The following is a 23,544-nucleotide window of genomic DNA, read 5'->3' on the forward strand; positions in this document are numbered from 1 at the left end:
TGGGCCAGCAGCTGAGTGTGAGGTGCTGCTTCTGAGCCATCTGGCAGTACCTCAGCTCCTCTGTGCTCATTGGAAGGATGCTCCCACCACACCTGCTTTGCGACAGAGGTCCCGGGGTGTCTCTCCATTCCAACACTAGGAAGGCTGAGATGCTGCTAGTCACCTCAGAAATAATGTGCACAGGGCTGGGTTTACGGGCAGGTGACCCAGGTGACAACCTGGGGTTCTGGGCTTGGGGGTTGCCGGGCACTTCAGTTATTCTTAAAATTAAAACGCTTCTATAAGATTAGAGGGAGGCAAAATGTCTTTATTTGAGTATATATTAGTGCTGAGCCAACTCAGCCCTGCATTGTAACCACCTTATTCACAGGCAGCAAAAATTGGGTGCCATCTTGGAAATTAGAGTAGTGGATGTGAACTCTTTGGGAGGCTAACAGTAGGCAGCTGAGTGGTGTAATTCTTCACTTTTAACCCTTTCATTGAAAGTGCCACTGTTTCATTAAAAGCAGAAGCAACAGCCACTCACCCACCCACTGGCATGGCCCCTAAACCTCTCACAGATTTTTATTATCCTCCTCGAAATTGGCCCAAATTTTATGTTGCCCCCCCACCCATTTTGAATTGAAAGTTGTGAAGTGAGAACTTTCAGATCACTTCTGTTCCATACAGCATGAATTTACAGATTGACACCCATGCATCAACATTTATCATCTTATATGATACAAATAAATCATGCATTCAGATAGTGCATTGAAGTTGTGAAAAGAGTGACAAATGCAATAAAAAGGAAGGAAGTATCCAAAAGCTGAACAAATGCAGAGGGTTCTGGAGATGGTCTTGACCTGGAGCTCCATTTGGTCTGTGTGCAACCCTTAGGCATACTGCATTAAGTTTGGATTGCACCACTTCTTCCAAATTTGCTCTGCTGCAGACTTTGGCCTATTCAGCACAGAATGGAGCGGTCCCCAAGGACTTTTCTGATAATACAGAAATATCTAGGGCTTAATCCTAATGAGCTTTGGAATGATATTGCTCACTAACTCAGAAGCAGCACCTTGTGCACTACTGTTTGTCTGGGAGGTGCTGTTTCCTGATCCTGATGAAGTCTTCAGGATGCAATGTTGCCTGGGCCACAAGAGGCACACAAGGTCCACTTCTAAGTTAGATGATGCTGTGGCAGGCACCAAATGGTACACATTAAGGCCACCAGTTGCCTAACCCTGCCCTCCATTATACCTCTGAGATTTTACCCAGAAACATTTGGCCCAAGTTGCCTTAAGCTTAGCTGAAGCATTGGTGCTTCCACAAGAGTATCATTATATATATTTTTGAAGGTATGGAAGGTTTACATTTGAAGATCTCTGTTAAAAATAGCTGCAAATTCATTACAGATTTGTATTACTTTACAAGAGAAATACGGCAGGGTTGTACACTGTGCACGCTCTCTCTCTCTCTCTCTCCCCTTCCAAATGGATTAATGTTATGATAATGAATACCCAAGGAATTAAGTGTGATTTGTCACTTGTAAAACATTGCCCACAATGGTAATCCATCACTGCTTTGTGGCAATGAAGGTTGATCTGTCAATGAGATTGCAGAACAAGATGGTAATATCTTCACAAAAATGCTCTCCCTCCTCCCATTTCTGCTGTTAACAAAGGATTTTAATCACCTATCCAGGTGAACTACCAGCTATTGGAAGGGCTGAGGTCTGACTGTGCTTTATTTTAAGTCATACAGGTCTACTCTCCTGCAACAATGTTTTCTCAGGTTTTGCCATCTTATATCCTAGTAACAGTCATGCATGACGATTCTGATCTTCCCCTGCAGCGTGCAGTGAGCAGATGGAATGGTCAGCGACTCATAATGTGAAATACTGAAAAGGTCAAAATCCAACAGGATGCTGCTGTCGGTTTCATCTGTGATCTCTTGTTCTCATATCAAAAGTCATCATGAGGACAGTAATGAGAACATCATAAATCTAGTCCTCTCACCTAGAGGCTGATGGCAAAGGATGAGTGAGTTTGTAGCGATAAAGAAATTGAACCTGCCGTGACTTTTCATGAGAAGGAGGATTACTTTCTGCATAAGCACAGCTGAACTGGGTCAGAACAATGGTATATCCAATAGAGGAATATTTCATTTCATAATAGTTGGATCCAATTACCACAGGACATTTTAAGAATGGGGAGTTATAATATAATACTCAATTTCAAGGCTACTTTCAAGATGAGATTGTCTGGGTTCCGCCCCACCCATCAGCTGCATGATGACCACTACTCCACTGACTGACTTATTGGAGGCTGGGGGGAAAGCCCTCAAATGGTGGGAGGGATAAATGAATTCCAGTGAATCCCATTTGGGCTGTTCCTTGCTTGCAAGTAGTCTTGTGGTCATTGGAAGAACCATTTAAGTGTGTGTACAGCATACCACACTGGCTTCAAAAGTGGAAGGGAAGCAGCCAAAGATAAGGTTGCTGCTTCCCTCAGCCCTGAGCCAGGGAGCCAGGAAGGAGGTGGAGCAGGAGCAACAGCAGGAGGGCAAAGGAAATTTAACTTTCTGCCCTCAAGATCTGAGGCTGCAGCAACCTGGAAACAGTGGCTGCCTTCGCACATAACGCCAAACAGGAGGCAAACAAGCCAGAGGTTTGAGTTGATCGTCATCTAAATGTATGAAAACACGGTTTCATCACAAAAGTGACCCGAAGTTTCCATCCCCAAACTGAACCTTTGGTTTGTAGTGAGTTTCACTGCTGCAACCTTAGGTCTGAAGGCAACATCATGTTGTCCTGATCCTGCCACTGTTATAACCTGGGTTCTGTGCTGTGGCTGCTCCCAAAACCATAGAAAGGGTGGCTCAGACCAGCCCAGAAATGTGTCAGCTCAATGCCTGCCCTGCTTCTTGCTTTCCGATCAGTTGCCCTGCCCTCTGCAGTCCCTGCAGTCCTCCTGCTGTTGTCTGGCAATAGGATGCCACATTGCCATGTCCCAAGCTTCAGTGTATGTAAGGGCAGGAACCACAATGGGGGAAGCCTGCATTCCACTGTGTCTTATTCTCCTTTTGTCAACCTGCACAAAAGGGATGGAATGACAAGACAGGCACAGTGGGAGAGGTCTGCAGCAATCAAGGGCTGCAGAAGAGTTTTCACAAGCACATGGTGTCACGGCAAAGTTTGGGTTAAAACAACAACAATAAAGTATTTATATACTGCTTTTCAACAAAAGTTTCCAAAGCAGTTTTAGAGAGAGAAACAAACAAACAAACAAACAAACAAACAAACAAGATGGCTCCCTGTCCCCAAAGGGCTCACAATCTAGAAAGAAACATAAGATAGACACCAGCAACAGTCACTGGAGGTACTGTACTGGGGGTGGATAGGGCCAGTTACTCTCCCCCTGCTCAATAAAGAGAATCACCACATTAAAAAGGTGCCTCTTTGCCCGGTTAGCAGAGGTGCTAACTGGGCAGCCCCTGGAATTCTGGATTGAATTCTATTTTTTGTACGTTTGTAGGGGAAGGGGGCCCAGCCCCCTCCCCTAGGTTGCAAGCATGCAATATTGGCCATAACTCATGAGAAGAACCAACCTGGCTTACACCTAGATATTGGTTACATTAATTGGACAATAAAGCCAAGTGTCATGATAAAACCTTAGACGTCTTCCCAAGGACCGCTCTCTCATGAGAGTGACAGGCTGTTGTCACCTAGTCCAGTTGCTAGATCCCTGTAAGCTCCTTGAAGGGTACTCCAGCAACACCTTACCCAGTCCCAATGACTGGTGGAAAGCAGGAGTCAAAGTGCTCCCTCTGGCAGTCTGGTCACCCCTTGATACATATGCATATTTGGGGTTTTTTTTTGTTTCTCGACAGCATGGTCAGCAACTTGGCTTGGCAGGGATGACCAAAAACAGTGGTTTCCCTGACCTGGGATCTCCCATGGCAGCTGATCTACATACATTGTAATGCCGGTCCCAGCCTGTGAATTTTGAATGTGTCCTAGAAGACATCCCCAGTGTGACCCAATGCTATCTGCCTGGAACTGTCCAGACACATGGAGAGGCCCAGACTCCTTGGGAGTCTGTAAGGTGTGAATGGCGAGGAGAAGGCATGGTGTATGAGTTCTATTGTTTGTCGGGATTTCCCACCCTCCTCGTGAGACAGGGATATTTACCCAGTCAAATGGCAGGTGCCAGGACAACCCGAGTAATTTCCTTTCATAAGTCCAGAAGGGCTCAAAGAGGCAGGCAACAGCTTCTGGGGGATGGGCGGGTGTAGCCCAAGAGGCAGCAGAATGGTGGCGATGGAATAGTGATGATATCAGCTCCACAGCTGCAACTGTGTGTAGAAATGCTAGTGAAGGGGGTGGAGTGGGAGAACAAGTCCCTTTGGGAGGCGAGGGATTGGGTGGCCAATCCACTTGCCTGGCCAGGGAAGGAGGAGCAAGCTGGAAGCAGGGAGGAGTGTCCTAAATGTAGGGCTTTATTTAAGGCAGGGGCTGCCAAAGATGAGATGATCAGCAGGGTTTGTTGGTCTGGTGGACTCCCAGAGTGGAGCTCAGACCTTTGCTCCTGCTGATAGGTGAAGGAGTGGAGTGACTATACGTCCCTGCTCGCCCAGCTCTGAGGCAATGCCTATACCTATAATTTAGTGTGAGAGGGTGGGAAGGTTAATTAGAGAATTCCTCCTCCCTAAACATGGACATTGTTAAACAGAGATACCGGGGGCCCCACATGATGAGAGGGTTAATCACGTGCTGGCAAGCTGACATGAGGGCAGAAGTGTGTTGGCTTTTCCTGGACTGCTTGGCCCAGGTCTATCATTCCAAGACCATTCTTTGTCAAAGTGGACCAAAGCCCAGGATTCTTTGCCCACCCTCATATACATGGTCTGTCCTAGGAAGTCATCATGACCCTTTCCAGGAGTAAAAGGAAACTGGTGCCCCTCTGCATCCCCCCAACACTAGTAGTTCTGTTTGTGTGTCTGAGGCACAATGGTTGCCTAGCTGTTGTCAGGTTGTATAGAGTCCAAGCAAAAGTGAAGAAGAGGAGCCTCAGGGTCAACAGAGCTTCAGCTTGGGGAAGATTCTAAAAGCAACCACAGCTTAAAAATTCTGCTTTTCATTTTGTTAAAGTGTTCCTAGGAAAACTATTTCCCCCCTCTACTCCACTGTATCCCACCATCCTTGTTTCCCTTTAATGAAAAATAATCTCTCTAGAGTTCAAGAATGGAATGCTATCTGCATAAATGTAGCGGTTGAGGATGTTGTTTGCTGCTAGGAATATCTGCATGTGGAGAAAAATCAAACCTTTTGTTAAGTGCTGACAGGAGGCTGAAGGAACACATGCACGGCATGGCATTGGTTGTAGGAGGTATAGGTGGGTTTCTACCCACTACCAGTGCAACACAAGTAGTTTGTATGTAATATTCATAAGTAGTGTAGATCAAAATTCCACACTGAAAACCCCCAGAAAGAGTGTGATATTTGAGCAGTATTCTTGGCCTGAAGCAAACCTCTAGTCCCTGGTCTAGTTTTACTGGAGAACCATTTTGAAGAGAGAGAACGGAGACAGCCATCCGTCCCCAAAGTGGACTGCCAGCAAGTCCTTTGCCTAGAACCCACTCCTCCTCCCACATACTGCCTTGGCTGGGAACTTTGGAAGAGAAGCAGATGCTGCTGCTGAAGGTGTAACTAGATATTATACACAACATGAGGCTGCTAATGAAAACAGCAGATTTCTTTCTTGTAACCTTTAGGTCACATTCACACATAACATGAAACTGGAGGTCCCTTCACCTCCGGTTCCATTAACTGTACGTCCAAATGTGGCAGACTTCAGTTGGGTTGATAAATTGACCCATGGTTTCTTTCCCTAAACTGCACTTTGTACCTTCACTTTGAAGTGTGGTCTGCTGCCTGGACCTCCGGTTTGGTGGTGCAAGTGTTACGTCCTAACGCAGGCACCACAGTTCCCCCCTTAAGCAACTGGAGTTGAGGGATGAAGCACCTTCCTTCCTCCTTAAATAAGGAAGCCTCAGCAGCCAGTTCCCCCTCCTCTCTACATTCAGCAAGACTGCAGTTAGATTGCTCTCCATTTTCTCCAAATGCAGATGGGAGAGTGGGGGGAGGGGTCCATTGGACCCAAGGTTCCATGTTACATCTGAAGGAGGCCTTAGGCACACTTACCCATACTGTAACCCTGAAGCACACTTACCATTTTATGTATTTTCCAATCAGTAGCAGTCCAGAACAGCCAAGTTGTGGAGCTGGGATGTGGATATGCAAAACATTATTACAACACAGGTAAATGTGTGCAAACATTCTGCGGAATAGGGGGAGATTTTGATGCAGGAATGACATTTCAAGCAGTAGCCTTATCTCAAGTGCAACATCTAGTTCTGCCCTAAGGAGGTTGAATTTGGTCCAGAAGCTGCCAGCTTCTACTCCTGTCCAAGATGTCTAGTCCTCTTATTATAGTGAACACCTGTTGACAAGAGATGAGCTCAGTGTTTATGTTTATAATAAAAAAAAAACCCAGTTATTTAGGTTGTGCCTGAATAATGATCTCTGATGTCCCTCTCTACCCATTTTTTCATCTGTTGAGACACAAGGGGGCTATTCTCATGATCAGCAAAAACCGGGCTAGCCTCCACTAGCCCGATTTTTGCTGATCGTGAGAACCACCGGGCTCAGCTGCAAGCCCGGTGGTTCTAGAGCAGGTAACCCGCTCAAGTACCCCTCCTCTTAGCCTGGGTTTGCGGAGCGAGTGCTCCGCAAACCCGGGCTATCTGATTGTGAGTAGCTGCGGCACGGCTCTGCACTGCGGCTACTTGTGAGTAGACCCCTGGAGGGGAGGTGAAAAGCCGCCTCCTGGCTCCGGGGGTCTCCCCTGTATGGCCTGCGTGCTTGTGCAGAGCACACTGGAGCTTCCGGGGGCCGCGCAGCCCCCGAGCTCCCCAGCCCCCGCCGGCTCCGCCATGGAGCCAGCAATCATGTGGGCAGCTGATCTGGCCACACAGGGGTCCCTCCCCGCTCCTGTGCAGGGAAAGTGGGCTTAGCATGCTCTCCCCACGCACTCAGAAAAACCGGGTCTCACTGATCATGAGACCTGGTCCAATGGCTGCAATCTTAAACAAATTTAGTTGGAAGTAAGTCCTATTGAACTCAAAGAAACATAAGCCAGACTGGATTATTCATCTCTCCATGGCCCATAATATGTTGAGGAACCAGTGTGTGCAGCTTCTCGTCACACACTTGATGTACCATCTCACTTCTGGCTATCCACGTGCAGGCACTGAATATCCAAGTGGTACCTAACTGTGCAGTTGCTTTGCCACATTAAAGTTGTGAATCTCCCAGGTCACATGGTTTGAAAGACCGTTACTTTTGCTTTGTCATGATTCCATTTCCGCCAGCTTATGCACATGGGAAGGAACAAGCAGTGCACTGGTGGGTGAATCTTGGCACTGGTCTAGCTTACTGTTTTGTGGACCTGGGAGTGGATTAGAACTGGGCTTGTTGCACTACCAGGCTGCTGGGAGAAGGCAACATTTACAGGGCTACTCTAATGATTTAGAGTCACCAGTCAGATGCCTGAACTCAGGTGTCCTCTTGGATTTCTTTTGCACACTCCACTCTCCAGTGGGGTCATGTGTTCCTAAATGTCTTTCTCAAAGAACTGAGAAGAATATTAATGCAGCCTCTCTCTCTGCTTTCAGTCCAAAAGGGACATGTGTTCCCTGGTCCTTCCTACCATCCTTTTGCTGGTCATGTTACAAAAGATGGAGGTATTCAGCTTTCCAGATAATGGAAGATAGTTTTATTAAATTGTTATGATGATGCCATTAGTGTATATGGAGCTTGACAGAGTGACATCAGCAAAAGATGGTTGCATGCCCTGTGGAGGTCACAGTCTAAGTTTAAACCATGATGAGAGCGGAGGGAGGGAGGTAGTAACAAGAGATGAATGCCAAAAGATGCAATATATGGGGGGGGGGTGTACGTGCACGCGCACATGTGCTTTGTTTCAGCTAGCAATGAGGATAAAGGGTTTGAACCAAAAACGTCACAGAAGACATGGGGTTTGAGCTGAAATTTGAAGGAAGAGAAGGTTGAAAGTGCAGGGTTGCAAGGTCTAGAGTGTGACCTGACATTTTAGCACCTTAGTCTCCTTTTCAGGGTCACTAGGAGAATGAGTAAAAGGGTGAGGGACCAGAACCAAAGGCCAGGCTGGTTTCTGTTAGATTTGATGACACTTTTGCTGTCAGCACCACTCCCTTGTCCATTCAGCCTCACCCTTACGCCACCAAGCAACTACCCTCTACCAGGTAGCTTTCCTGCCCTCCAGCATATTCTGCTAGGCTCCTCCTCTCTGGCATATGAGGCACCAGCCCTTGGCTACTTCAGTGTCAGCGTCTGAAGCTCTGCAGGCTGCCAATGCTGGCAGAAGTGGGGACAGGTGTTTTGTGAGAGAGTTTCAGATATAACAACAGGGAATGGGCACAGCTGGAGAGAATGGCAGATCTTTGAGACGGTCAGGGTGGCAGAACTTGAAAAGTCAAGATCATAGACAGGGCTATATATCAGGATATGAGAGCAGAAATATAAGAGGAAGAGGCAGACCATAGGGAGCTTTAAAGGTAAGTACCAGGAGCTTGTGCTGGGCAGATTCCACTGCATTATGGCATTACTGTGAATGTTCCCTTCTGCTTCCTAATATTCCCTAATTAGCCATGTTAGGGAGGAAATCTGAAAAAAGCAGAGTGAGAGCCATGCATAATTTATAAAACTGAATGTTTCCTAATTAGTTCTTTTAGGTTAATGATATTGCAGCCTTGCTCTCCCCCCCCGCATAGCCTCTAGCAATGACCTTCCCCCTTCCCCATTCTTAACACTTTTTTTGAGTTCACACACACACACACACACACACACACACACACACACACACACACAGAGCCACCTCCTTTCCATCTTTCACATCACTGGGGAGATGTAAGTACTTGAATAATGTTTCCACCCTCTTTCTTACCTCTGTGCCTTTTTAGAGTCGACCAAACATGTCCCTGCCTTATGTGGGCCAAGCGGATGGTCTGATTTTTTACAGATCCCCTGAAGAATGTTGAAGTGCATTCCTTCAGTGTCTTCCTAGAAAATGACAAGAGCTATGTTAGCCAAAGATGTAAAGATGGGGGAGGGGGGCAGGGGAGGGAAAGGAAACCTTCATCAAAAGGATTCTAAAATAACATTTTGCATCCTGAAGTAATTCCCAGCTCTCCCTGGCAACCATTCATTTCTTCCGACTGGCAGAAATCTGCAATATGAGAGTGGATTGGCTTCCTTTTCCCACGGGGCCGTGTATCTCTTCATCCGCCGCCTAGGGTAAAAAGCAATGCATACGTTTACAATATAAATGTGATTTAATCGACCTCCCTGTCAGCAAGAAATGGCAAGCATATCAAACAAGACCAAGATGTTAGGGAAAGGAGAATGGGGCGGGGGGAATCATAAATTATTGTTGTGATGAGTTTCTGAGCAGGGTTTTTTAGGGGGAGACTGCTAGATTATTTTGTGTAAGGCTCTTCCCTGAAACAATAATTAAGATAATTCTGTATGACAAGGAGAAAAATGTTCAGCTTTGTATGAAATGTGCTTTATGTTTAGCAAGCTGAAAGCTCTCTGTATTGATTAGAATTACCCACAGCCACAACCATGCAAAGCTGAAATTAATTGAACTGCCGGCCATCTCTTTTCCCTGAATCCTTATTTACTGGATCCTGAGCTGCAAATTGATAGGCTCCTTGGTAGCAAAGATGTGTGCATATGTGTGCATGGCACACCAAAGCTGTTAGAAGAACATGCAAGGCTGGCCCTATCCATAAGCAGAATGAGGCATACTGCCTCAGGCAGGAGATTTGGGGGTGCCATTAAAGGACAGCAAATTACCTATTATGTATGTATGTATGCATGTATGTAAGTATTTATTTATTACACTTCTATACCGCCCCATCCAAAGGCTTTGGGTGGTGCGCAACAGGTAAAATACTACAACAAACAGTAATTAAAACGATCAAGTTAAAACAATATAAAAACAAATCTAAAACAGTTCAGAGGCATTTAAAACCAAACCGGAGAGCTTGCTCCATTAACCGTGTTTTTGAAGTTGTAAGATGCCATGGTGCAGCTTCGTGTCGCGCTGTGCCTTCACACCGTGCCGACTCTTAAGGAGACCCCAGCTGGGAGGCTCCAACAAGCTTTTTCCATAGAAACAATTTCACTGCATAGAAATCCTTCTGGAAGTTATTTTCATGCCCAAAAATATAATGGGGAAAAATAGTGCCTAGAATCAGGGTGAAGAAATACAAGTGCATTTCAAGTTTTCAATAAGCAGCTCTTCAGCACCTTTAGCGGTATAAAATCAGGCAATCAGAAGGTTATCTGCCTTGGGCCTGTCCAACTTGCCGGTTCCTTTTGGTGAATCAGATCATTTTGTAAGATCAGCTTTCATCTTTGCAACATCAACACAATATAGTGCCAGAATATAGAACTCTTAGAAATGATCAGGTTTTCCCCAGCAGTGATTCAGCACGCTGTGAAGAGTAAGATCAGTTGTGCTTTTGTAGCCTTATTCAGACATGATGTTGTATGAGTGTACATTTGTCTGTACACTCATATATGTTTTTGTGCGAATGACTGCACCAGTGTTCATTTTAAAAGTGAATGTTAGTACAGGTCCTTTGAAATGCAGGATACAGATAGGAAGTGTTCTGCTGCACCAGCATTCAACATCTGTACTTATGTATGTTGTACACTTATATGAGTATTGATGTCTGAATCGGGATATCATTTTAATTTGACTCTTCTGCAAAAAGATTCCCTTGGATTTTCTCGACTAAATGAAATCTCCATATTTAGAGACATGAATCTTCTGCATCTCAGATGCTCAGACCAAACAAAGGGAGAGGGCTGTTTGATCCACTCCCTGCTTATGGACTTGTCAGAGGCAGCTGGCTGGACCAGGCAGTCTGATCCAGGAGGCCTTTTGTGTGCTCTTCCTTTCCATATCTGTTCACCTTAGCCAACTTTTTTCAACTTTCTTCATCTCTTCACTTTCCTTTTGCTTAGCCCACCCTCTTTCCTCACTATCTGGGTTTTACTTTATTTACTGCCTCAAGATCTCTGTCAAAGTCCATATTCCCTTGCCAGAGCAACACTTTCTTCCAATATTCTGGTGGATTTTTATAAGTCAGCGGCTACGTTTTCTTTTTTCTGACCTGGTGAAATATATTTCTTTCGAACTTCCTTTAACAAAATGTGTCATTTTTGAACTTTACACTTGGATTCTTGGCTCCAGCTCTCTTTTGAGTTACGGCCTCTCTTCCCCTCTCTTGAATAAATTAATCTTCCCACCTTTTAGAGGACTGCTACACTGTCTCCTTCAATGACCCCTTGTTCTCCATTCTCTTTGAAAATTTCTCATTATTTAGCTTAAGCCCTTGTGCAGTCTCCTTTTTATGTTCCCCACCATGCTTTTTGTTTTTTTTTTTTTTTGGTTCTACAGTCTTCAGTTCTACAACCTTGCCAGTTTTCTTCATCTCCAGGAGGGGTGAAATCCCAAGCACCCTGGCCAGATTCCAGGTATGAATAATGATTTTCTGTCTCCCTAAAACTCTTTTGCCCTTTCTATTTCATGCAGTTCTTGGGGTTTTTTCTTCACTTCCTCCTTTGCTAAACAGTCCCAGCTTTTGTCTCCAGGCTCAATTTGCCTATCTGTGTTTAAGGTGGGAAATGTGAAGATTTTTCATACGTTCTAACTTGAATCATACCTTATCTGGCTGTTATTGCCAGCACCACTCCCCCCCGCCGCCCCCCACACTCACAGAAAGCACCTAATTGCTTCAAACCGAAATTATGAAGGGCTTGCTAGTATTAGGGATGAGCAGATTTTCTCTGTTCCATTGTGTTATGGATCTGTGCTGGTTCTGCCCAGCATAATGCTCCACCTGCCTTTTGATTTTTGCCACAGTTTCCATCCCCCCACCCCGCTTACAGATTAGAAGTCAGCATATGCACACTGATTAAATCACAGTGCAAAAAGAAATCTTGATGTGATGTCATGATCAATGCTTATATGTGCTAATGCACATTAGTAAAGTGTGAAGAAAGAAAAATAGATGGAAACTGAAAAATGAGATATGTGCAGCTGTCCGAAAATAGTCCAGAATTGGGGGAGAAAGTGAGGAATGGTGGTTTGCTAATTAATTGGTTCCATTCTGGAAACAAATTTGGATAATTCAGAATTCCAAAATCTGGGCGAAATTTAGATGAAGATAATTGCATAATCATCTGTAGCTGATGTTCCCCTGTTAACTGAGCAAAGAGGCTTTTTAAAGTGGTGATTTTTTTTACTGAGCAGGGGGAGAGCAACTGGTCCTATCCAACCTCAGCACAAAATCCCTCCAGTGGCTGTTGCTGGTGTCTATCTTATGTTTCTTTTTAGATTGTGAGCCCTTTGGGGACAGGGATCCATCTATTTATTTTTATTTCTCTGTGTAAACCCCTTTGGGACCCTTTGTTGTAAAGTGGTATATAAATAGTAGTAGTAGTAGTAGTAGTAGTAGCAGCAGCTAGTTCCCTCTACATGATATATATGAATTAGGCTGTTACCTCTTAGTCACTAGGAGCTGACACAGTGTTTACCTATAGTATTAGGTGGATTTGGTAGCTGCTATTTTGGCAAAGCACCTGAGGAATGTTGAAGGAAACAAAAAGGGTTTTGCTAAGATTAGCAAATTTTCTCAAAGGAAGGGGAAGATGCATATACACATTTGATTGCAAACAAATATCCCCCAAAGCAAAAATCTGAGGTGAATGAGAGGTTTCTGCTTGAGAGACACGTCAAATAAATTCTGAGGGAAACAAAGAGTTTCAGTAAGATGACTGACATTTTTCAGTGGGGCAGTTCCACACATCCCTGTTTCTCTTGCCTTATATTTCATGGTTTCTCGAGGTTCTGCACAAGTGTCCCCCAAGAAGATATCCTCTTTGCTTACTCAAATGACATGTGGATCCAGTCAGCTACTTGGTCAAAAGAATAGATCTTACACCGAGCCAGATAACTTATATGTCTAGGGTAATATTGTCTGCTTTGGCTGGCAGTAGTTCTCCTGGGTCTCAGTCACAGGTCTTTCCTAGTCCTGTTACCTGAGATGCTTTTAATTGGAGCCTGAAGGAGCCAGGGACTGAGCCCAGGACTCCCTGTATGCAAAAGATGTTCTTTGTCACTGAGCTATATAGTTGCTCCCCATGCTGCAGCCCAAATATACCAGTGGCACTAGCAAGTCTTATGACCGGCATCTTCCAAAATGCTTCATGTCTCTGACTGGAATGAGAAGGTTCATAGCAGAAGACTTGCATCTTCTGTCATTGTCACAACTCCGAATCGACCAGTCCTGGAAATCTCACAGGGCCCCCTGCTGCAGCTGAAAATTCAGTCAAGTTCTGGTGGCTGGGTGAGCACAGGCCAACATTTATGCACATAGGCCCCAGTTCATGCACAAGGTTCTACATGTGGAAGGAGAGGGTGCACAAACCTGAAGACTGGTGACACACCCATGGCAACAAAAGCCTTGATGCTAGGGAAGGATTACAGAAGCATTTTCCTGTGAGTAAGAAAGAACACTGATCAGAAAAATTGATCAATTGTCAGTCATAACTGTCGGAAGTGAAGGACTTTGCGCTCTCTCATGTCTCAATGAGAGGGGGACAGACTAGTGAGTCAGAGGGCTAGAGAGGTCAAGACATTGGTCATCCCTTCTCTAGTGCTCTGACACTATCCCTTTGGTATGTAGATTGCTATTCTTAGGGACTTCCTTCCTTCCTGCCTGGCCACTTCCTCTTCCTTCTCTTTCCTTTCTTCTCCCTTGCAACATACAAGCTCCTCTCTCTCCCTGCACCATGTGTGCAGAGATGCAGAATCCACCTGAATCCAGCTAGCTAGCTAGATTAGAGATATTATCTCTCCACTTTACTATCTAGAATGGAGTTCACTAATAAATGCTCCTATATTGATTTGAAATGATGAACTGGCTCCAAATTATTTTACTCTTAGCATACACGCATGCCTGGGCCGACTCCGCTGTGTTGTGCCTCTGTGCACTCTGCTATAGTAGAAGGGTATCTCTTACCAGAGAGAATTCCCAACAATGACCATAGAAAGTACGGCTATTCACATGACACAAGCCGTCTGGAGTAACCCAGGTGGCTCGTGTCATCTGGAGCACTGGGACTCCTCCGCTCCCAGCTGCTGCAGAACACGGTAGCCCTGGTTTTTTTTAAGCAAGGTTTTACGTGTGGTTTGTTTTACCTCAATAGGCTACCATGTGCACAATCACCTCCAGGGAAATAGGCTTCCCTCTCAACCCACTGCCATTTCTGGCAGCAAGGGGGTGGGATGGGAAAGAGGGGCTGTGCTGAGCATGGCGGCTACTCTAATGAGAGCAGCCACCTCGCTCGTGGTGTGGGGCACTCTGGGATGTGGGTGGAGAGAAGTCCTCCCACTCCCAGATTTTGCTTTTCCTGCACCAACATTCATGTGGGCGAGCGGCCATGTGATAGAGTTTATAGTCTGAGACTGATTCGAGAATGATTGGAGCCTTGCAGAAAGGCAGACGCCAGTGTGGCAGAACAAAATTGGGAAGCAAACACACTGTAGGGAAATGTGTGTTTTGTTGCCTGCAGTGTAGGGGGGAGGGAACATCTCTGTCTTCAGATCTGAGTAGAGAGACAAGTTATTTTCCTTATTCCAAAAAAGTTGGACTCCTTAAAAAGAACAGCACTAGAAAAAAGGAGTACAAAACAGATTTGGGAGAGCTGACTTGCTGCTGCTACTGTTATTAATGTATATAGTGCCAACTCTGGATAGTTTTACAGAGAAACGTAAGCAAAAAGACAGTTCCCTGCTCTATAGAGCTTACAGTGGGCCCCGTCGGATCATACCACCTGCCAGCCCCACCCACTGCCCAACGGAGGGCATGAGTGCTCCCCCTCCTGGGATGCCATTGTGCTTCACATAAGCATGTGGAAGGTGGTTTGTCTCACACAATTTAAATACAACTCAAATGTAGTTATGGGAATACAATTATATGAAGTGGAGCAGGGCAATCACTACGTGACAGGCAAGCGGGTAGTTGGTATTATCTGAATAGGCCCAATTTAAATATGGACATGGGGTGGGAGTGGGTTAGGGTTAGAGTTAGGATGGGGAGGAAAGTGAGGAGGAAAGAAAGAGGCAAGATTAATGGGCGAAGATAATGTGCAATTGCAGTAACAAAAAGGGTGCAGCTGGAATTATTATTATTATTGTTTATACAGTCAGACAGGTGTTATTGGCTGGTTTGTTTTATCCAGACATCGAGTCCTTCCCAAGGACCTGGGATGTCTGAATTTTATTATCAATGTTGTTGCTGTTATTATAGATATCGTCGCAAAATATAGGCTGTTCCCAGTAATACTGCTTTTTGTAATTGGCTGATGGTGATTTCTGTGGCCCCTATGGTGCTGAGGTGCTCTTCAAGGTCTTTTGGAACTGCACCCAGGGCGCCAATTACCATTGGGATTATTTTGGTCTTTTCCTGCCACAGCCTTTCAATTTCAATTTGTAGAGCTTTGTATTTTGTTATTTTTTCTATTTCTCTTTCTTCTATTCTGCTATCCCCTGGTATTGCTGTGTCGATTATTTTGACTTGTTTTTCTTTCTTCTTGACTACAGTGATATCTGGTGTATTGTATGGCAGACATTTGTCTGTTTGTAGTCGGAAGTCCCAAAATATTTTTGCATCTTCATTTTCTACAACTTTTTCAATTGTATAGTCCCACCAATCTTTGGCTACAGGTAGCTTGTATTTTTTGCAGATGTTCCAGTGTATCATCTCTGCTACCTTGTCATGCCTCTGTTTGTAGTCAGTCTGTGCGATCTTTTGACAACAGCTGGTTAGGTGGTCCACGGTTTCTGCTTCTTTACAAAGGCGGCACTTGCTGTTTGTTGTTGACTTTTCTACTTTTGCTCTTATTGCATTTGTTCTTAGTCCCTGTTCTTGTGCAGCCAGTATTAAACCCTCTGTTTCTTCAAGTTGCCATTCTTAAGCCATTGCCAGGTCTTGGTGATGTTTGCTCTTCCAGTTATATTGTGCAAATATTGACCATGCAGGGGCTTATTTCTCCATTTTTCTGCTCAGTTCTTGACTTGTTCTTACTTGTAGGCCTGCTTTGTTTCATTGGCGTTTAATAGTTTCTTGTTATTGACCATTTTAAGTGCATCTTCTTCACTGTCCTTGATATATTCTTCAAGGCCTCTTTTCTCCTCCTCTACTGTTTGATGGACTTGCAGCATTCCTCTTCCACCTGAGCTGTGAGGGAGGTATAGCCCACCTACATAACTGCGGGGGTCCATCCCCCACGTCTGATATCAGAAGCAGGGGCCTGGCTAGCCACACCCCTGTATTGACGTTCAGACAAGGGGGGGCATGGTCTCCCTTCCAAACAGGGCTGTGTCGCCCAGTTTGGAAAGGAGATAGGCCCATGCTGCATTGGGCAGCGTGGGCCGGAGTGACTCTCCCTGCCTTAAAGGCAGGGAGCATGGGTGGAATTACGATTAGGCAAGGGGAAACAGTTGTCTGGGGGCCCCACTGCCTGGAGGGGCCCCCCAGAGAACCTCACATGACTCCCATTGCCCCCTGCCCAGCCCAAGGCCCCTCAGCCACTTGCCCTGTTCACCCTCTCTCCTGCTTGTGCTCCTGGCCGGCAATCTAAGCAGCTGGTAAGCTGCTAGGAGCTCCTTGTCTCCCCGCTGGGCGGGGCTTCCATTGTAGACCTTGCTGAAGTGTAGGCCATGCTGAAGCCTGAACTTGAGTAGGCTGGCAGGTCCCAAGCAAGCAAGCAAGGAGGCTGGCAGAGTGGCCACCACAGTTCTCTGCAGCAGACCCTCTGCCCAGGCCAGCCAGCGCAGCCTTTGCCAGGTAGAATGTGAATTCCTTTTTGTGCCCCCCCCCACATATATAGGGATCTGCTTGCCATAGGGCTTTGCTATGGGGTGGGGGGCGGGGAGACTGAGAATTCTCTGAATATTTAATTTAAAACAGATTGGAAAATTTGCTGGCTTTAAAAAAAACTATCTAAAAAGTCCTATAAGTGGCTTGTTTCATGGCAGAAAATTACAAAAACTTCTGAAACAAACAATATTATATTCAGTCATTTATAAGTGCCCTTATGTTCAAGTTGTTTTGCAACCCAGAAGGTCTGAGCGAGAACTGTGAAACATTTGTTGTGCTTTTATTTTCGTTTATTTTTCTTGTGTGTGAACTGCTCCCCAATAACTCACAGGGACTTCAGGGTAAATCTGGCCAACATGTGAATGCAGCACCTCCATTCCAGAGGAGATGTGTGTCTAAGGACTTTAAAAGCCTCCTGTGAAAAACCTCCTGGAATCAAACTTTACTGAATTTGTTCAGAATTCTGAGAAAACATACATAGGCTCACACTGCATGGTTGAAAGTCTCCTTTGCTAATCTGCAGCGAGGGGCTCATTTTAATATTTAGTGTTTCTAGTGTGTTCTAGGCATTAAAAGTAGCACAAATATATAGTATTCAATGTATATCACTATATATTGTGAAGTGTGCATGTGTGTATTCAGTGAAATGTATTTCTAGGAAGCATACATATTTTGAAATATCAGACTTAAATCCTTGGGAGCCTGGGGTGTCTGGAGGCCCTGGACTTTTTTGGGGGGCGGGGGCCATTTTAAAATCTTGTCTCTGGGCCCACTCCAACCTTGCTATGCCCCTGGCAGGGAGAGCTGTTCCGGCTGTGCTCCGCTCCTTGCTGCATGCAGCTCATTGCTCTGGAAGCTAACCACTGACTTTTGATGAGGAATCTGAAGAAAGAGAGAGAAGTGATGCATGCCTCATATGTATTTTGGGAGGAGGTCCAGGCATAAGAGGCAGCAAAAGAGGAAGAGCCCTTAGTCCTGTTAAAACAACCCTATTACTATATTTTGGACTGCCGGTTATTAGAGATAGAGTGTTGGGGGCAGGGAAGGGGAGAGACAGAGAGAAAGAAGCAGGCCGAAAGGTTACAAATCAGTATTAAGTAGAAGGAAAACAATCTAGTTCTTGAACAATAAACACTGTAGCATTGCTAAATTGTATACTTAGAAACCTGGTGTTTTGGGCATATTTTTCTGAACAGATGGGCAATAGGCACTGTGATTGCCAAGGCTTTCTGAGCCCCACACATTTTGCCATGGCAGTGTGTTTGGAAGTTTACAAGTAGGAGGCAATTTGTGAACTTCTCTCAAGCACTTCCTACCCTCCTCTTCTGGAAGAAGAGCAAGAGGTGCTTTGTTTTTCTTGACAACACTAGTGATGATGATAACCTCATCATCATATAGATCTTTCATCCAAACGACTTCCTATCTCCAAAAGCCATTTGCAGGCATCATTGACTGATTGTTGCAACCATGTCCCCTGTGCTCCTGATTGGCCTGTCATGGCAGTGAGGCTGTGAATGCATCGACTCTGCGAGCCAAGGCAGGTTTCAAAGCAGCAGGCCTGAGGCCCATCTTGCCATTACAGCTACAGCCATATGCATGCTCACCATCTGGTTCGGAGGGCAGCATATGTGTCTGACAAATGCAGGACCTGGCTGAACTCAGTGACAAAAGATGGGCTGCCCCAGAGATGCCATTCAGATGTGGGACACAAGCATTGCTTTCTGAAAGGATTCCTTCTACTTGTACTGGAAGAAAATAGGTAATGGTATGTACAGTCTGGCATCTAACTAGACACACACACACACACACACACACACACACACACACACACACACACACAGAGGTTTCATCTTTGAAAAGTGGTACACCTCTGATCCTAGATGTGTGTGTGTGTGAAACATTATGCATCACTCCATGTTGTCAAGGGGCAAACTCTGAAACTGGGGTAGGTGAGTGTCAGGCATTGGTCTTCCCCTCCCCCAGATCCAGTCCAAGACTTTCCTGAGTCCAGAATCAGCTCAGTCTGTGCTATGGTATTCTTTGGAGCTCTCTCTGCTTTGTGTAAATTACTAGAGGCAACCAAGGGCTCTGGAGACTAAATTCCTCAGCCCTTGTACATGGTGACGATGGCCCAGTCTGCAGTCTGTAACAAGTTTTCAGATATCCAGTGAACACCTCTGTAGGGTTTCTATACCAATTCTTGTATGGAAGGACAAAGGCAAATAATTCCTGATACAGTGAATGGTTGAAATGTATAGGCAATGCAGTCGGAATCTGGTTCTGTTGTCTTCAGATTGATACTAGAGCAGACCAGTGTTATCTCTAATTTTTTCCATCTGTGTGCGGAATTGTTCGTGATCAAGGAAGAAGTATCAAGGCAGTATGTGCACATATGCATTCAGAATGGGGCCTTCCCAATTCAAACTGAGCAGGATCTAAAATTAATTGAGCGGACATCAGAAAATGTGTCAGCATGTGCACATGTGCACGCCTTAAAGGGAACAGTGGAGCAGACACGAGCATCTACCTATTTAAAGCTAAAGTGTGCCATCAAGTCAATTTCAACTCCTGGCACCCACAGAGCTCTGTGGTTGTCTTTGGTAGAATACAGGAGGAGTTTACCATTGCCATCTCTCACGCAGTATGAGATGATGCCTTTCAGCATCTTCCTATATCGCTGCTGCCCGATATTAGTTTTTCCCATACTCTGGGAAACATACCAGCGGGGATTCGAACCGGCAACCTTCTGCATGTTAGTCAAGCATTTCCCCGCTGCACCACATAAGGTGACATCTACCTATTTACTTCATGTTAAATATGCCTGTGTTCTACTTTTCTATGTATTTATCACACTTGTAGCTTGACCTTTTTCCCAGGAGTTACAATAAGTACGCATGGTCACCAACCAGCCCATCATTTTGTCTTCACAGCAACTATGAGCAGTAGGGGAGGCTCAGAAATGCTGACTGTCCCAAAGCCAGGCAGAGACCTTGACAGCTAGGAACTCCAAGGATCTGAATCTGTGTCTCCTCAGTTTCAGGCCAATACGCCAACTCTTATACCACAATGGCTTCAAAAGGGCTAGATGGTAGAACTGTGTGTTACCTGCTGCAAATCCCTGCTGATACTCATTCTCAATGCCATTTTTTGGCACACTGCACAATGTTACATATGTGTGGAACATAACATTTGCACAGTTGCACAAGAATGCTGTTGTACAAGTGCAAAAATTGCACAAATGGAGTTGTACAACGGTCCAGCCCTTATATATGATAGCCACACTGCTGTATAATTTTGTTTGTGGCATTTTTGTGCCTGTGCAACAATGCTCTTGTGCAACAGTGCTCTTGCACAACAGCACAAACATTATGTTCCACCACATGTGTAACACTCAGGGGCGTAGCCACTATTGGGCGACTGGGTTCAAAGAACCCGGGCCACTGCTCCTCAGGGGCCACGCCTTGTGGCCCAGAAATGCCCCCCACGTCTGACATCAGACGTGGGGTGCGGGCTGGTTTAGATCCTGAGCAGGGCCGCGGGGCCCCGTTTAGGAGTTAAATGGCCAGCGCTGCATTCTCAGCATGGCCAGGAGCAGCTCTCCCTCAGGGAAGGCAGGGAGACCTTTCCCTCCCTCCTTTAAGTCAGGGAAAACTGCTCTTGGCCATGCTGCGAATGCAGTGCTGGCCTAGATCTAACTCCTGAATGGGGCTACACAGCCCTGTTTGGAAGCCAGACTACGCCCCCAGCATCTGACATCAGACATAGGAGGCGGGGCAAGCAGGGCTGCCGCGGCGGTCGGCCATGGGCCATTGCTAGCCTGGCTCTGCTACTGGCTTCGTGTAGCTACTGGCTACACTGTGCAGTATGTCAGCTAGAAAGAAGAAAGTGGGGTACGTGTGTGTGTGTCAATGTAGTAACCCAAAATAAAATTATTGATCCTAAGGTTATATTTTAACTGATCAGTTTCACTGCCTTGAATTAAAAGGATCAATCTGATCATTTCAAATACTGAACCATACTTTGGATGGGGCTCCCTACATGTGTGTGGAACAGGGTAATTAGCACACACACCCCCACTCCAAGGTCCTGAATAGGATACATGGGTTTGTTTGTTTTTTAAAAAATCCATTGCACTAAAGAATGCTCACATTCATGCAAGTAAAACCAAAATGTAACCTGATTCATTAAAAAAAAAACACACACACACCTTCAGATTGTACTGAATAGAAATGCAAGAGCATGTAGCAAGATCAGCTTGTTAGGACAGCTCTGTCCTAGTATTCCACTCACATGCTTCATGTAAATGTTTCTGTAGAACACTGGTGTGATTTTGAGAGAACTGCTAGTGAGCCATGAGAAATAAATTAATCAAATAATTGCAGGCCCCTGGGAGGCTCTGGGTATGCCTCTTTCCAATCAGTCTTCTTCGAGGGTGGGTAATTCTGCTTTATCTCTGCAGCAAAAATGACTGAATGATTGGCACCCGGAGCTCTGATGGTGATCTTGGGATGGAGAAAGAAAGCAGGGAGGCAGTCAAAGGAGAAAAGGTTGCAATAATGGGTGATTTCAACTATTCTCACACTGAATGCGTGAATGTATGTTCAAATTGTGTTGTGGAAACAACCTTTTATATCTCATAAATGACTATTCTGGAAGTTAATAATGGAACCAGTTAGAGGGGAGGCAACCCTTGACTAAATCCTGAATGGTGCCCAGGAGCTGGTATGTGACATAATCGTTGCTGAATCGCTCAGGAACAGTGACCACAGTGCTGTCAAAATCAACATATATGTAAGCAGTAAGTTGCCCAAAAGGTCCAATGTGGTCACTGTATACTATACTATCTCTATACTATCTTTTTAAGAAGTTTGGGCTTGAAAGATTGTAAACCACCCTGACATTTTGTATAGTGCGGTATATAAATGTGACGAATGTGACGAATGCATAATGCATGCATACATACATACATACATACATACATACATGAGATTATTGCCAAGTGATTCAGCAACCCCTCAGTTGGAGATGTACTGGCAAACAATGCAGACCTAGTATTTCTCTCTAACATGGACTCTTTAACTATGTAAATAGTTAAATAAAGTTTTGTTTATTTCATAGTGGAGAAACTGGAAGTTATTCATACTAGAATATCACATGGTATCAGGAGTGGCTGGTTGACCACCAACTGGAATATCTGTACAGCAGTAGGGATGTGCGAATCAATTCGGATGCAAAATGATTTGTATCCAAATCTACCCGTTTGGGGCGATTTGTGGACAAAACAAATTGCCCCTGTGCTAGCTGGCCAGATTCAAGTCCAAAACAAATTGCCCAGAATTTGGACCTGAAAAATTTGTAGATTCAGACCTCCATTTTGTGGTGATCTCTCTTGCTGTCTCCATTTTGTGTCAGGAATTTATTTATTTTTTTAAATTACACCCTCATAAGCTTCAGATTGGTGACTTACAGTGTGCAATGCTTGGCTGGCGACCCCGCCCCCTCTGATCCAGATTGGATCATTTCCATTCAAATCTTGTGTTGCCATGGGTGACTGACCCCGCATTGGCTTGGGGGTGTCAAAGAAGGGATAAGGGTGTGGGGAGTTCAAAGGAGGGATTTTCAAATGTAGTTAAGGTGGCAGTCAGCCACCATTCTGCCTTTCTGCCTCATGGGAGAAGAGCGAGAGCGAGCCCGAGGAACTTTGCTTTTCCTTGCCTGCCGGCTGCCCAGAGTGGATTCTCTGCTTTTTGTTCCTGCTTTCCTGATTGAGGAAAAGAGAAGTTTTTTTTCCCCCACCCTCTTCCTGCTGCTGAGAGAATCACTGCCTGCGCCTTCTGTCTGTGCGAATCGATTTGGGTACAAAACAATTTGTACCTGAATCTACCCTTTTCATGAGATTTGTGGACAGAACAAATCACCCCTGTGCTAGCTGCCCAGATTTGGATCCAAAACAAATTGGGGGTGATTTGATTCGGGTATAAATAGAATTTTTTAAAAATCGATTCATGCACACCCCTATACAGCAGACACCAGGACACACAATAAAGATGGACCAACTCAGAACTCCAGCACTTCTCACTCTTTCCAGGAATGCAGCAGACAACTGGAAAAGATTCAAACAGGAATATGACCTCTTTCTGAAAGCAAGTGGAGCTGCTCAGGAGGATGAGCAAAAGGTAGCTATCTTTTTGAATATTGTTGGGATTGAGGCCTTAGATTTATTTAACAGTTTCTCCACCTGGGTATCAAGCTAGTTATAAGACTGTGTTACAAAAAATTCAGAAGTATTGCACCCCTAAACTAAATGAGACATTTGAAAGATAGTTTCACATGTTTTAATTGTAAACCGCCCTGAGCCATTTTGGAAGGGAGGTATATAAATCAAACAAACAAACATAAATATGTAAGTACAGAAGGAAGGGGAGACATTTGAATCTTTTAATACAGATCTTAGACTCCTAAGCCACACATGTAATTTTGGAGAGCTTTCAGATTAACTAATTC

At 45.0% G+C, this 23,544-nt stretch overlaps 1 protein-coding gene across 6 annotated transcripts in view; it reads left to right on the forward strand.

The window, feature by feature from the left end:
• Positions 1-23,544, forward strand: part of LOC128351680 (uncharacterized) — a 337,204-nt gene that overhangs the window by 82,371 nt on the left and 231,289 nt on the right. For 2 of the 6 annotated variants that reach the window (XM_053311419.1, XM_053311424.1), the window contains exon 3: positions 23,129-23,216. The exons of 1 other annotated variant lie outside the window; for it this stretch is intronic. The gene's annotated coding sequence lies outside the window, so the exon portion shown is untranslated. Of the gene's footprint in view, positions 1-8,497; positions 8,635-8,954; positions 8,987-23,128; positions 23,217-23,544 lie in introns of those variants that run through there. 3 more of the 6 variants (XM_053311421.1, XM_053311425.1, XM_053311422.1) reach the window with 3 other exon arrangements.

Source organism: Hemicordylus capensis, chromosome 3, assembly GCF_027244095.1.
Source record: "Hemicordylus capensis ecotype Gifberg chromosome 3, rHemCap1.1.pri, whole genome shotgun sequence".
NCBI lineage: Eukaryota > Metazoa > Chordata > Lepidosauria > Squamata > Cordylidae > Hemicordylus > Hemicordylus capensis.